Source organism: Trichosurus vulpecula, chromosome 3 (assembly GCF_011100635.1).
Source record: "Trichosurus vulpecula isolate mTriVul1 chromosome 3, mTriVul1.pri, whole genome shotgun sequence".
NCBI lineage: Eukaryota > Metazoa > Chordata > Mammalia > Diprotodontia > Phalangeridae > Trichosurus > Trichosurus vulpecula.
The window spans coordinates 57289984-57305368 of record NC_050575.1 but is presented as its reverse complement, the minus strand read 5'-3'; the positions used below and the strand labels follow the sequence as shown (position 1 = coordinate 57305368).

The 15385-nt window shown below is 41.2% G+C and overlaps 1 pseudogene; it reads right to left on the bottom strand.

Moving 5' to 3' along the window:
* Window positions 1–2869: 2869 nt before the first annotated feature.
* Window positions 2870–15069, bottom strand: LOC118842069 (annotated as a pseudogene).
* Window positions 15070–15385: the final 316 nt, after the last annotated feature.

Genomic DNA, 15385 nt, shown 5'->3' with positions numbered 1-15385 from the left:
ATCTCCCTGCTTCCACTCTCACTTCTCTCTAGTCCATCCTTAATTCTATCAACAGAATAATCTTTCTCATGCATAAATACAGTCATTCAGTCATTCAACAAACATTTATAAAGTACTTGCTTTGTGCCAGGCTGGGGGTACAAAGCTAGAATAGTCACAGTCAGGGCTCTGCTTAGAACCCTGATATGGCTCCCCCTTGCCTCTGAAACAAAATTCAAAGTAGCCTTTCATTCAGCACCCTCTGCAATTAGGTATCTTCTTATCTCACCAGTCTTATCTCATGTTACTCTGCTTCACAAATATTAGGCTGAAGCCCAACTGGGCTACTTATGTACCATACCCCCATTTTTTTCTTGTGCTTTTGCTCACCTTGTTCCTTGTATCTAGAATCTCCTCATCCTTATTCCTGCCCTGCTATTCTCTACCTGTTGAATTCCTTTAAAGGAATTTAAACCTACCCTTTAAAGTTCGACTCAAATATCACCCCTTCTGTAAAACCTTCCCCAATTCCCTCAATCAGTAATGTCCTTGTCTCTCAGATCTCCCACAGTGAGTGCTCTGTTTGCATTTCTCATGCAATCAGATATCATTTTCCATTGTGGTAACTTATATTTGTGCTGTACTCCTACTATACTATATGCTCCGTGAGGGGAGAGACCATCTTTTATATTTCTTTGTGATATACTTAGGTCTTAAAATTTAAAAATCCCTTGAAGTGGTTGAATTATTCAAATTTGAGCTGCCTATTTGGAACCAATTATGTGAATTTGGATAAATGGGACCACTTCAGGGGATTCAGTGTTCACACTAATCGGGACCTAACTGTACTTCCTAAGTTCATAGATTTACACTTGAGTCTAGTTGACTCATTTTATAAACGGAAAGTGAAGCCAAAAGAGACAAAGTGATTTGTCAGACATCCTGCAGATAGGAACCCATGGAGCTGGGACTGGGATCTATGTTTACCAATAATAGTACTGGGAACTTTCCAACAGGCTATTCTCTGCTATAGGGATTTAAGAAATGTTTGTTTAATTGCACTGAATTCAATAAGAAAAAAAAACACCCATCAAACTGATTTTGCATCTTGCAGACAAAAATAGTCTGGTGGGTTGACAGAATTTAATTGGCTTTTTAACTGAATTAACTGATCCATCTAGCAAAAATAGCCAAACTGGTCTGTATATATAGACAGAGCCTGACAGGCTCAGTGACTCTCATCATTGGGAAGAGAAGTAAAAGAAAACAACCCCAAGGTGGAAGGAGAATTTAGTGTCCGCTGCTCTGGAACAATCATCAGAACTCACCTTTCAAGGATCTGTGAATTCATCTCTGAAATATCTGTGGCTACTTCTCCCATTGATCTGGATCGTAACCTCTCTTTGCCGTAGAAGATGGTCTCTGGGAGTTACTATGGCCACAAAATGCATCTCACTGAAGCCAATTTTTTGATGAGCTCCTGTCTCTCTATGGTTCTACACTATCCCCTATGCCTGGGTGCTCTACCTCCTCACTTCTGCCCCTTAGAATTTTTGACTTCCTTCAAGACTTAGCTCAAATGTCATTTTCTCAGGAAGCCTTTTCCAGTTTCCTTAACAGCATCTTCCTCTCTAAAGTTACTTTTGCATCTACTTTGCATCTATCTTGTATGCACTTATTCATATACATTCTGTCCCCTTCCCCCCTTTAGATTGTAAGCTCCTTAAGGGCAAGAACTGATTTTGCTTTTTCTTTGTATTCTCACCAAAAGAACAGTGCCTGGTACATAGTTCTTAATATACATTTATTGAAGGACAAATCTATCAGTTGGCTTGCCTCCACTAACAGGACTAAAGGTTATACATTGAGCCTCTACACCAAGGTAGAACTTGTGTTCTAATGGCATAACCAGTTAAATATTTGGACTGAGTTTCTGAAATTTAGTCTGAAATGAGTGAGCATTTCTTTTTCTTTAAAACTTTTCCAGGGTGATGAGAATATCACATAACTGACCTTGCCTCTGTTTTCCTTCATGATTGGCAACATCACCCCATAGGCTTATCTGGAGAAGCTATTTTATATTACCTTGTATCATATCTTACTTAATTATCAAAAGGACTTGGGGATAATTTGTTCAAAGCCAAAGAAATATGAGTCAGATGAGTAGCCCTAGAGGAGCCTGCTGGAACTCCTGTAAATACTTTGACTACTCAGATGTAGGTGTGATGGAAAGAATCACCATGATCAGAAGACAGGAGTTTTAGTTTCAGCTGTGTCATTAAATATAAAGGTGACAGAGAATGCTTCATCTGAAAGAGTCCTTGGAGACTAGTCTGAATCAAAATCTCTTCTACACCATGCCTGACAGTTGATCATCCAGTCCTCCATGGGAAAATTGATCACCTCCTATGGCACACCATCCCATTTTTGGACAAATCTAATAGCTAGGCAGTTTATCTGCCTCTCTGTAACATTCACCTAGTTAAAACATGCTCCTGGTTTTACCCTCTGAAACTAAGTAGAATAAATCTAATCTCTTTTCTCTTTCTTTCTTTCTCTTTCTTTCTTCCTTCCTTCCTTCCTTCCTTCTTCCTTTCTTTCTTTCTTTCTTTCTTTCTTTCTTTCTTTCTTTCTTTCTTTCTTTCTTTCTTTCTTTCTTTCTTTCTTTCTTTCTTCCTTCCTTCCTTCCTTCCTTCCTTCCTTCCTTCCTTCCTTTCTTCCTTCCTTTCTTTCTCTTTCCTTCTTTCATTCTTTCTCTCTTCCTTTCTTGCTTTCTTTTATTAGAACATCTTAAAATTTTTATTTTTTCTTAATGGGCTTACCAATATCACTTTTGATTAAGAAAACAATAGAAATTTAGTAACTGCCACAATTTAGCACCATACAGTGGTCACTGGGAATCTGTCAATTTTCTATAGTCCTGCTTTGTAAGATATTTGGAAGGAGCTGCTCTGGGGTCTTGTTCCCCTTTAATGGAATTAAGCATGGAAGATTTTAGTCTTTGGTTGCTTTTTCCATGTTTTTTGAACTCTTGAGTGTTCTTACAGAATTTTTTATGGTCTTTAGAGTATTCTTTAGCTAAATCATCCTGAAAGGAATGTTTTGGCTTGAGGTCATTCACAGGTTCTATAAGGGAATGGTTGACTTGATCAGTTTGGGTTGCTAGCTTCCATTTTTTAGCACTACTAGGTAGACCTGCCCTTTGTAATCGATGCAAGGGAGATAAATCTGTGTTTTGAATATGACTTTAGGTGGTTTAAATAGAGACTCTGCTAAGAAGTTGATTTTAATTCTGAAGGCACTTTTGCCACATGGAAGATTGCCAGGAACAATAAACCCATGCAAAGCCAATAAATTAACTTCATCCACCTAGGTGCTATGGAATTTTTTCATTACACATTTGCAGATTTCTTCTAACTCCCTCATCAGCCTATGCTGGCCACCATCTTGGATCCAATACTACTACTGTCTGTCCCCTAATCCATTTTCTACATGGTAGCCTTTTAATTATTTGGATAGCTATCATTTCTTTCAAAGTCTTCTCCTCTCTGGACTAGATGTCCCCAGTTCCTTGAACTGGTTCACATATGACAAGAACTTGAGCCCCTTCATCTTGCTAGCTCTCCATGTGAACTTGGCCAACTCATTGAATCTCTTTAGACTTCAGTTTCCTCAAATACTGACTGGGGATGAGGACACATGCCCTCCCTGCCTGCCTCATAGGATTTTGAAGCTTAAATTAGACCATGTATGTGAACACACTTTGAAATAAAGTACTATGCAAATGTAAGACATTCTTATTACAGTGAGGACAAAAATACATTTCTTATGGCTCAACTTAAGAAGGAAACTGTTACTGAAGGTGTGGGGTACTGTATCACAGGCTCCCGTTACCATGTTCTTCCTTAAATGGAGTAAAATCAAAACAAAAACAAATCATAGCAGTGATGCATGAACAAGGCTTTGATAAAGACACTCAGATTGTCTTGCCATCTCTGTGGACCTAATTAAAAGAGAAATATTTTTCCCCTCCCCCATTGTGGGGGATGACTCATCCAGCAAAAATATCACAGTACCAGAGGGACAAAATATCAGTCAAACAGACACTAATCTGTCTAGGAACAGAGAGGAAATAGCGTGCAGCCACAGGAAAAGGTGAGATATCTTTAAAGACACAATGAGTGCTTCCCCCCACCCTTTTCTCCTCTGAGGCCTCTATGAAGCTTGGAATTCAAAGGATTATATGTATATACACACATTTATTATATATCATAGACATGTTATACATATATGATGTATGTGGATATATATATATATGTGGATACACACACAGATACACACACATACACACATATATGTTGTTGTTCAGTTATGTCTGACTTTCCATGATCCCATGTGGAGTTTTTCTGGCAAAGATACTGGAGTGGTTTTCCATTTCCTTTTTCAGTGGATTAAAATAAACAGAAGTTAAAGAAAGAACATAGTAGGGGACCTATGAGGCAAGCAGAGTAGCACATATTCTTACATTCACTTGAGGAAAGTGAGGTCCAGAGAGAAGAGGTGACCTTCTCTACCAAGGTCACATAACTATTGAATGACAAAGCTGGTCCTAGTACCCAAATCTCCTGACTATTTTCTGCACACCAACCTTGGGACACATGAGTGGTTACAGGTGTTTCAAGGATGTCTCTGGGGAGGTTGTCCATATGGCTTGTATTTCTTTGTCTTTGACAAAGTATACAGAAATTAAACTTTCATTATGCTTTCTTTTCCCCTCACAAACAGGGTCAACCCAGTCTATGTTCTATTCACAAGCCTCATTTCTTTATTGTTTCTTTCTTTCTTTTTCTTTTTTTCTTTCTTTTTCTTTCTTTCTTTCTTTCTTTCTTTCTTTCTTTCTTTCTTTCTTTCTTTCTTTCTTTCTTTCTTTCCTTCCTTCCTTCCTTCCTTTCCTCCTCCTCCTCCTCCTCCTCCTCCTCTTCCTCCTTCTCTTTCTTCTTCTTCTTCTTCTTCTTCTTCTTCTTCTTCTTCTTCTTCTTCTTCTTCTTCTTCTTCTTCTTCTTCTTCTCTCTCTCTTTCTCTCTCTCTCTCTCTCTCTCTCTCTCTCTCTCTCTCTCTCTCTCTCTCTTCTATTAGCATAAGCATATGTGGGTAAGTTTGTTAGAAGTTTCTCAGGAAAAAATAAGCAGATGCCCTCCATTTTAGTAATAAAATCATAGATCTAGAGCTAAAAGAAACCGTCTAGTCCAACCATCTTAGTTTACAGATGAAAGAACTGAGATTTGGGGGCTTGAGTGACTTGCCCTCGATCTCATTCCTCAGTGTCTCACAAATGCACTATTCTCCTTCTCACCTCCATGCCTTGGTTCTTCTTTTTCTCTTGACCTTCAATGCCCTCTCTCAGCTCGTCTCTGCCTACTCAAATCCTTTACATCTTCAAAGTTCGTCTCAAAGCCTATCTCCTCCATTTGAAACTTCTCAGATTTTCTCAGCCCTCCAATCTCTCTTTTTTCTGCACTTGGAGACAATGCCTATAATCAGTCTGACAGTCAGTAAGCAATCCTATCCCATATATGATTTATGATATATAGTATAATCTATTATTAATTATAATAATTATATAGTATATGGCATAATATGATACTAAATATATTATATACTATATTATTCTATATACTATATGTCATATTACATATATTAGTTGATAGACAATTTGGTGCTTAATTATATACCACCTTTTTCAAAAAATCAGTGTTTGTTGAATGAATGATTAATCAATCAACATGAATGTTTGTTGGGCAATAGGGAAGAACAAAGTTGGATAGATAGGGCCTAGAGTAAAATGATGAAGGTCTTTAAGAGCTAAGCAAATTTTTGGCTTACTGGGATTATAACAGGAAAAATTGTAGCTTGTTGTGCAGGTATATGCTATGAAGAAATATGTTCATGATTATTAGTCTAAGAACAGAACAGAAAATGTATTGGGGAAGGAGGGAGGAGGGAAGCCTGGTTTCAAGGAGGAGAGGTAGGAGATCACTGTATTAATTTGGGAAAGAAATGTTTAGAGCTAAGACTAGGACAGAAGTGGGAGGAATGGAGGGAGAAATTTGTACCTGACTCAGGGGTGTGACAGCAAGTATTTAACAATCAGCTCTTCAAAAAGCAGAATATACTTTTAAATTTAATCTGCATTATTAACATTCTCTCTCTCTCTCTCTCTCTCTCTGTCTACATGTGTGTCCTATGCACGTGCACACACACACACACACACTCACTCGTATCTCCAGAGATAGTTTTGGAGACAAGTTAATGAGTAGTTTATAACCTGATAAATTTGAGGCAACAGTCGTACAATTATATACCCTCAACGTGGCTGTGTTCTATAGCAATATGGAATTGAGTCTGGAACATATATGAGAGGTCAAGACTTGAGATGTATAATTGTTTCCAAGCCCTCTCAGCATTGCAGAGAGCCAAGGTGGAAGAGTTTCCCTCTTGAACAACAAAAACTCTTTACTTAGTTATTGAGGGATAAAAGTATCTCTTTCTGAATTTGTTTATTTGAGTGTACCAAGACTTTAAACATGTGGTTTTGTAACGCATTTTTTGGAATGCTTAAGAGTCCTAAAAAAATTCAGCAACCTATATGGTAGGTAGGAGAAATATCATTGCCTATTTTGCAGATGAGGAAACTGAGGCCAGAGAGGTCAAGTTTGCACAGGTAGTAAGTCAGGGCCAGTACACAAACCTGAGTCTTCCAGCTTTAAGACTAGTGAGTATAACAAGACTATTTCTCAGTCCCATTTCCTGGTTTGTTGGTCAGCATTTCTAGTAATTTGAAAAACTGACCTCTTTTTCTCACCCCAATATCCTTGCCTGTTTCTGGTTTTGCCCTGTAATGAGTTCTATCAAGTCAACCCTTAAATGAACCACTTTGGGGTCCACTGCTTAAAGAGGAAGCAGAAGCTGCTTCCTCAAATATGAAAATAGATTGTATGAGTCAAGGGAGATTTGAACATTTTAATGATCTCAATTGTAACTTGGTTAAAGATGCCCTCCTTCCTCAGTCCCCAGACTGAAATGACCAGTTGTTTTATGTGTCTAGGTGTTTCTGGTTTTGAATTTACATGAAAACCATTATGATCTGATTAGGACCATAGCTAGGAATGTTTACCCCTAGGCAAGTAGTGGGAGTCATGGGAGTGGGGAGGCCATTCTGGGAGGGAAAGATCCAGGTATGCTTGCCTAAGGTCATTGGTTCTGGGGAGACCATCATGGTGGAGTGGGGAGAAGAAAAGCAGGTAAAGGGAGAGGCTCAGCCCAGTCCACCATCTATAGCTTCCTATGTTACCAATTATTCTTGACTAAAATATCCACTACTAGGTGCAACTCTGTTGTTTCTACACTATAGATTGACTGCAAGAAAGGTCAGTATTCTCTAAATAGTGCCTTTTAATTTACTATGTTATGGCCTGGCTCCTCTGCTCTAGTTATGGCTCTGGGTCCAACATCTTTCTCCTCTGTTTGACATTAGCTCATTTAACATAAATGGGCTTAACCTTAAAAACCTACTGAAACATGCAGATGGCATAGAAGCCAGAACGTGCATGCCAAGGGGAGAAGACATCAAGGAACAACACCTTGGGTGCTCCACAACCAAGAGAAGCGATCATTTTGATTTCTAGGTTTTGCTTGATGTATCAGTTACACAGGCCCACACATTTGTTGTTGTTCAGTTGGTTCAGTTGTGTTCGACTCTGCGATCCCATTGGGGTTCTTTTGGCAAAGATACCAGAGAGGTTTGCAATTTCCTTCTCCAGATCATTTTATAGATGAGGAAACTGAGGCAAACAGGGTTAAATGACTTGCCCAGAGTCACACAGCTAGCGAGTGTCTGAAGCTGGATTTGAACTCATGAAGATGAGTCTTCCTGTTTCTAAGCCCAGCACTGTGTCCATTATATCACCTAGCTACCTCTAGTATAAGGGTCAGCTCCTTCCTTAAACATTCCACAAATCTAACAATCGTGTGTCATGGGAAATCATGGAATTTCAATCTTTAGTAGACCCTAAAGAATACTTAGGACAATTCTTTTATTTCCCAAATCAAGAAACTGAAGCCCAGAGAGGTTTTATAAGATCACAGATTTTTTTTAAAGTCGAAAAGCACCTTCGAAATCATCCAGTTCAATGATCTCACCTTACACATATGAGGCCTAGAGACGTGAAATCACTCATCTGAGGTCACATGGTGAGGAAGTGGCAGAGCCGGGGGGATTAAACTTAGATGCTGATTGCAAATTCAGGATTTCTTCTACTTTTCCGTGCTGGCTGGTTACAGAGGGGGAAAGGAGCAGAGAGGGCTTTGGGCCCCGGCTCTTCTGATTCAGAACCCTGGGCTCTCCCCACAAAAGCTGGTGAGGTTTTTCCCCACTGTGCCATTATTGGTTATTATGTTCAAAGTAAGATACAAAGCAATTAGAGAGAGGCAGAGCATAGATAAAACTTGGTCCTTGCCATCAAAGGGCTTATATTCTACTGGAGAGATGACACATACACAGATAGCATCATATGAAATAATGTAGGATGGTCCCCCTTTCTCCCTTCCCCTCCCTCCCCCTCCCTTTCCCCCTCCTTCCCTATCCTTCCCTCCATCCTTTCTCCTTCCTCCTTTCCCCGGCCTAGAGGATGCCATGGTGGAGACAGCTGAGGAGGCCGTGGAGCCCACCAAGATGGACATCACAGGGCTGTGCCAGGACATGTTCTCCAAAATTACCACGTACCTGACCGGTGAGCTTACAGCTACCAGTGAAGACTATAAACTTCTGGAAAATATGAACAAACCGACTAGTTTTAAGTATCTAGAAATGAAAGATATTGCAGTAAACATAAGTAGAAACCTAAAGGACTTCAGTACTTCAACCTTCTCTGGATCAGATCGCTCTAACTGAGGAGCAAGGAGCAGCTCTTGAGCAGGCAGCCTACAAGTTGGATGCATATTCAAAGAAACTAGAAGCTAAGTACAAGAAGTTAGAGAGGCAATGAAAGAATTCTTCAGCACAAAAACTTTTAACTACAAGAATATTTTATAAGAGCTGAAATAAGTGGGATGGAACTTATCACTATGCTTCAATTCCTAAGAAGAAGAGGTGCTCCTGATCCAAGGAGAATCCCAGCCCCCACCTCTGGTTGGATTGTAACTCTGGCCACCCCCCCCATGTTTTCCTAAACCTGTACCCCCTGGAACCTCATCTTATCACGTGCTTCATTGTGTGCCCTGGACCAAGACTCAGAAATCAGGATCAACCCCACCTAGAGCAGACACAGACAAGAGACTCTCGGCTCCCTGTCTGCTCCCTTCATCCCTCTCCCCTAGGCCCCCCCCACCCCCACCCCTTTCACAACCCATTCTTGAACTGAAACGATAACTTCCAATGTATGAAAAAAAGAAATAATGTAGGATGAGTACATAAGGGAGGTGGGAAGGACGATGGGAGGATCAAGGGGAATTGTGGCAAGCTTTCTGGAGGGTGTGCACTTTGGCTTGGACCTCAAGGATGAGTGGGAGATCCGACAGATGGAATGGAGCTGGGGGAAGGTGGGAAGGGCATGTCAGATAGAGAGGAAAACATGTGAAAAGGCTTGGAGGTTGGAAATTTCAAGCATGACGTTGGGAGGGTGAGCAATCCAGCTTGTTTGGAATGATGGCAGGGGCCCTTTTTGCTTGAATCTCTGGCAGAGGAGTTTGAACACTACCTTTTAGACAGTGTGGAGCATTTGAAAGGGTTTTGAGCAGAAAAAAAGACACATCCAAATCATAACCATATTGTAAAAGAAAGGTCTCAGAAACAGGAGTCTAGAATTCTGAGTTACAGTCCAGGTTCTTCCACTGATTCATTTGGGCAAGTGGCGTAATGAAATTTTATTTCAGTTTATTTTATTTTATTTATTTTATTTTATTCACTTCCCTCAGGATGGCTAGGTGGCACAGTGGATAGAGTGCTGGGTCCAGAGTCAGGAAGAATCCTCTTTCTGTGTTCCAATCTGACCTCAGACACTTACTATCCATGTGACCCTGGGCAAGGCACTTTACCTTATTTGCCTCAGTTTCCTCATCTGTATTTAAACTGGAGAAAGAAACGGCAAACCACTACAGTGTCTTTGCCAAGAAAACCCTAAAGGGGATCACAAAGAGTCAGACAGGACTAAAAACTGCTCCACAACAACCCTTTCCTCAAATGGAGTTAGTCATACTGGTACTGCTGACTTCCCAAGAATGCCGTGAAGATCACAGGGTATAGATGATAAGGTGGCAGAGACCTCTGAGGTCGTCTAGTTCAACCTCTCCATTTTACAGGTGAGGAGAGTAAGGCCTCAAGGAAATGAAGAGACTTGACCAAGATCATGCAGTATGCATGTAAACACAGGCCTTCCAATTTCGGGGCCACTTTTCTTCCCACTGCCTCCCACGTTCTTTAGTAGATGTAAAAGTGGTTTGGAAGGTATATTAAAGGCACAAAGAGGGGCAGCTAGGTGGTGCGGTGAGTAGAGGACCAGCCCTGCAGTCAGGAGGACCTGAGTTCAAATCTGGCCTCAGACACTTGACACACTTACTAGCTGTGTGACCTTGGGCAAGTCACTTAACTCCAATTGCCCTGCCTTCCCCCCTCCAAAAAGGAAAAACCAACAAAACAAACAAAAAAAAGTGCAAAGAATTGCAGTTATTGGCCGGCGTTGTGACTGCTGCCCTTTTCCACCATGCATCTCTGGCAGATGGAGTGTGACTGTGGGGCCCTTTGTTTCAGGAGCTCCTTCTTGCTCTGTCCCTGCTCCATGATGACATCATCAGATTCTGAGGACACAGAGTCTGATGTTTCCCTTTTAAAGAGGTTCTTGGACTCCAAGGTCCCTTGGTCAGGGCTGTTTCTGATTGGTGTTCAGAGAGTCATCGTTATTCTCCTGTACTTCTGACCTAAGGCAATTTCTCCATTTTGGCATAATTTTATAAATCTAATAGAAAAAAACCACTTGCAATGAAATCACTGCCACAGCTCCTGGGGCAGATTCATTTGTTTTCTGAGTCATCGTTTCGCCTGTGACTCGCCTGGCAGACAGTCAGAGGGAGGAGGAAGGAAAGATGGGCTGTAGTGCAAAGGCCTTACTTCAGGACAGATGCCCTGGAGAGCACAGTTGGTGGGGAGGGGGAAGAGAATGGATGAGGGAGAATGAGTGGCTGGGGAAGGGGTGGGGTCGGGCGTCTAGGCTTGTGTCTGAAAACTGGCCCTGAATTTATTGTTTGGGGTCAGGCAAACTCCCCTCCCTGGGCCCTGTTACAGCAAATTCAGTGGCATTAGCTTTCCCTCTCTGTGGGAGGGAAGGGTGAGCCAGGGAGCCTGCCTGTGACAGGATTCTGTGAAAGCCACTTCTCCCAGCAGGAGAGACGGAGCCTTAAAAAGATTTCTCAGCCCTTGGATACCAACAGGCCTGTAATTCAGATCCACGGATGTACCATGTTCACAAGCAACTATTTCTGACTGTGTCTGACAGCAGCGCTACAAACATGGAGACCTGTTTACTGTTTTGTAACCCAGACAAAGGCTTATTTTCTTCCCACCATTTTCCCCAATGGGCATTGCCAAGAACACTGCATGTACTGTTTTGGAAAAGAGCTAGGCATTCTGGGCATTGAGAAATGGGTTAAGTTAGCTCTTCCAAAACCAGCTCCAATAATGGCAGGATATTTGAATAGATGGAGAAAGACAGCTTGGAACCACAGCTCTCAGAGCTTGCTTTAAAAGAAATTTTTTTTTTTGCATCTTCATGTTGATTTTATTTAAATTGTTTTAGTCATTGTGTACATTGTTCCTTTGGCTCTATTTTCTTCAGTCTGTATCACTTCCTATGAGCCTTTCCATGTTTCTAGGAATTCTTCCTATTTGTCATTCCTTACTCCATAATAATCTATTATATTAATGTGCCGTAATTTGTTTAGCAATCCCGCAGTTGTTAGGTGCATACTTTGTTTCCAGCTTTGTATTATCACAGATAATCAATCCACAAGCATTCACTAAACACGTACTGTGGACCAGATACTACTCTAGGTACTGATCAATGCTGCTATGAATGTTTGTGTACATATGGGTCTTTTCTTGCTTTCAATAAGGGTCAAAAGTATATACAATTTAATAACTTTTTTCCCCCAATTCCAAACTATTTTCTAGAATGATTGAACCAATTCACAGCTCAACCATCAGTGAATTAGTATCTTCCCACAACCCTTCCATGGTTCCCCCCCACCCCATGTTTTAACATCTGGAGATGACTTACTGGTTAATATAGTGTTTCTCGGGAGGCTTTGTGGAAAGAAGAGTAAACCTGTTCTGCTTATCTCTTGATCCCAGAGGGCTAGGAGTAGTAGGTATAGGTTGCAAACAGGAAGATTTAGGATGGCTGTGTGAATAAATTTCCTAATAATTGGGGCTATCCAAAAGTGAAATGGTATGCCTCAGGAGGTCGTGGATTTTACTAGAGGTTTTCAAGGAAAAACTGGATGACTACTATCCAAGGAGTGGTGTAGACAGACGGGGTTATTGTTCAGGCATGAGTTGAATGGAATGGCCTCTAAAATCCCTTCCAGCTCTAAGATTCCATTTCATTAGGGGATATCTCAGGCTTACTTTAATTTGTATTTCTCTGATTATTAGAGATTTTGAATATTTTCCCCCAAGGTGATTATTGATCTTTTGTTTCCTCTTCTTTTGAAAACTGTTCATGTCTGGTTTAGCTTTTTCTGCAGGAAAAAAAAAATGACCCCTGTCTCTAATGAGAACTCTGTGTTGGTTTGATCTCTTGTCCTAAGTATAAATGCAGGAAAAAGGAAGCAGTCGTATTTCCCCACCTGATCAGTTCCTCAATAGCAGAAGTTGGCCATGTGTAGATGTAGACTGATGTAGCCAGATGTAGACTGTGTAGATCAGGGTCTCTGTTAAGCATCATCTCAGCCCTTCCTAGAGTCCAGGTGGTAAATGAGGTATGCTCTGAGCGCAGGGCCCGACACGCTCACCTTGAGTATATTCTATGCAGGGCTGGTGCTTGGTAAAATTGGGAAGTGGGTGGAGTTTGTTTTCATCTCTCCCTTCCATGACCATCGATGTCCCTTTCAACACTAGATTCAAAGGATGTTGGAGCCGAAAGGCAAAAAGGCCATCTAATCCAACCTTCTCATTTCACAGCAAAGGAAACTGGGGCCGACGGGGCTAAAGCACTTGTTTAAGGTCACTTCCCTAGTGAATGGCAGAGTTGAGACTCAGATCTGATCCTCCTGGTGTCAAGTCCATAACCACCTCCTCTGCATCATGCTGCCTTTCACACGCTACCACTGTAGGGTTCTTTTTAGAGTTCTTTCTCCATCGGGTACATGTCAAATTGCTCACAAGTGGGGAGTGATTCAGTAAGAGGCCTTATATCCTACTTGACTTAGTGTAAGGGTGGGGGGCTGTCATATAGACCAACAAGCTTGGAGAAAGGCCTGCTGAAGCCAAGGGAAAAGGCAACTAGATGACAGAGTGGGCAGAACACTGGGCATATCCTCAGGAAGACCTGAGTTCAAATCCAGTCTCAGACATTAGCTCTGTGACCCCGGTTAAGTCACTGAATTCCTATTTGCCTCAGTTTCCTACCTCCCAAGTTTATGAGGACCAAATGAGATAATACTTGTAAAGCGCTTAGCACAGTGCTTGGCACATAAGTGCTACATACATTCTGGCTATTATGACTTTTGCTGGTGTGGTTGTCCTCAGGTCCATGATTTCTTTGGTGTAGGGAATATCTACTAAGGCAGATCTACTTCCCCTCTGCAACTACTTCTATCAAGGACACTGGAATGCCTCCCCTGTGGGACCCTAAGTCAAGTCAATAGACAGTGATGAGATGCTGGCTGTGTGCCAGGCATTACTTAAATAATAATAATAATAGCTTTTAGCTTATAGGTTTACAGCGCGTTAGAGTTTAAAAAGTTTTCTATGGGCCTCATCTCATTTGATTCTCCTATCAGACCCATGAAGTAAGCATATTTTGTACCCATTTTGCAGATGACAACCGAGGCCCAGAGAAGTGAAAGTGACTTACCCAGTCACGCATCTGGAAAGGAGCAGAATTCCAATACATATGTTGTGGTTCCAAGTTCAGTTATCTTCCAGAACTTATCACTTTTAAAGTTAAATAGTAAGATATGAATCAGGTTTATTCTTTCGAGGTTTTATCCTTAGTTAAACACAGAATGTCTCAAAAGTCTTAGTCTCATTTGAAGCTACTAAAGGAATTTCCTAATAATTTCCTTAAATATATTAAAGCTTAAAACTGCATTAAGACTTTTAGGATCCCCTGTACACAGAAAAAACCTTCCTGGGATATTTTGTGGCCTACACAACAGAATCAGTGTAGTGGAGTATAAAAGAAACCCTAGTCCCGGAATTAGGAAAGACTATGGTTCAAAACTTGTCCCTAAATGTTTATTAGGTGGCACAGCAGATAGAATGCCAAGCTCAGAGTTAGGAAGACTCTTCTTCCTGAGTTCAAATCTGGCCTCAGACACTTCCTAGCTGTGTGATCCCGGGCAAGTCACTTCACCCTGTTTGCCTCAGTTTCTCATCTGTAAAATGAGCTGGAGAAGGAAATGGCAAACCCTTCTAGTATCTTTGCCAAGAAAACCCCAAGTGGGGTCACAAAGAGTCAGCATGACTGAAATGATTGAAGAACAGCAACAAATGAGCAAACTATTTAATTTCTCCAAGCCTCAGTTTCCCCATCTGTAAAATGGGAATGATAAATTACCCGCCTCACAGAGTTGTTGTAAGGCTCATATGAAATGTTTGTCAAGTACTTGGCAGCCTTGAAAGGACTGTCCATGTGTTAGCTGTTACTCTTTCATTCATTTGACAAATATGATGTCAGACAATTCACAGAATTACTTTACCACTTCAGGCTTCAATATCATCTCCCGTAAAATAAGGCCGTTGGACAAAATGTTGTCAAAGGCCCCTTCCAACTCTAAGATTCCATGATTCTGGTGGACGGTCAGACAATAACTCATGACTCCCATGGGTCTCAGCCAAGTCACTCCCAAGGTGAGGCCGAGATAAAGCAGGATCAGTGACTTGCAGGATCTTCTGGCAGGCTACGAAGGAAATCCCCTGAAGGGTAACAACTGGGCCTTAATCTGAGCCCATTGGTCTATGTGTTCTTCCCTGCTCTGTCTGAGCTGTGAAAGACCTTTCAGTCTGCATACTTCTTCGGACCTTCTCCTGGTACAGGTCTCCACCCTTTGAGAGTTTCCTAGAATGATTATGCCAAGACTAAGTGAGGTTTGGCTTTTCCAATAAAATTTAAAGGCAACCCAGTTGAGGCCT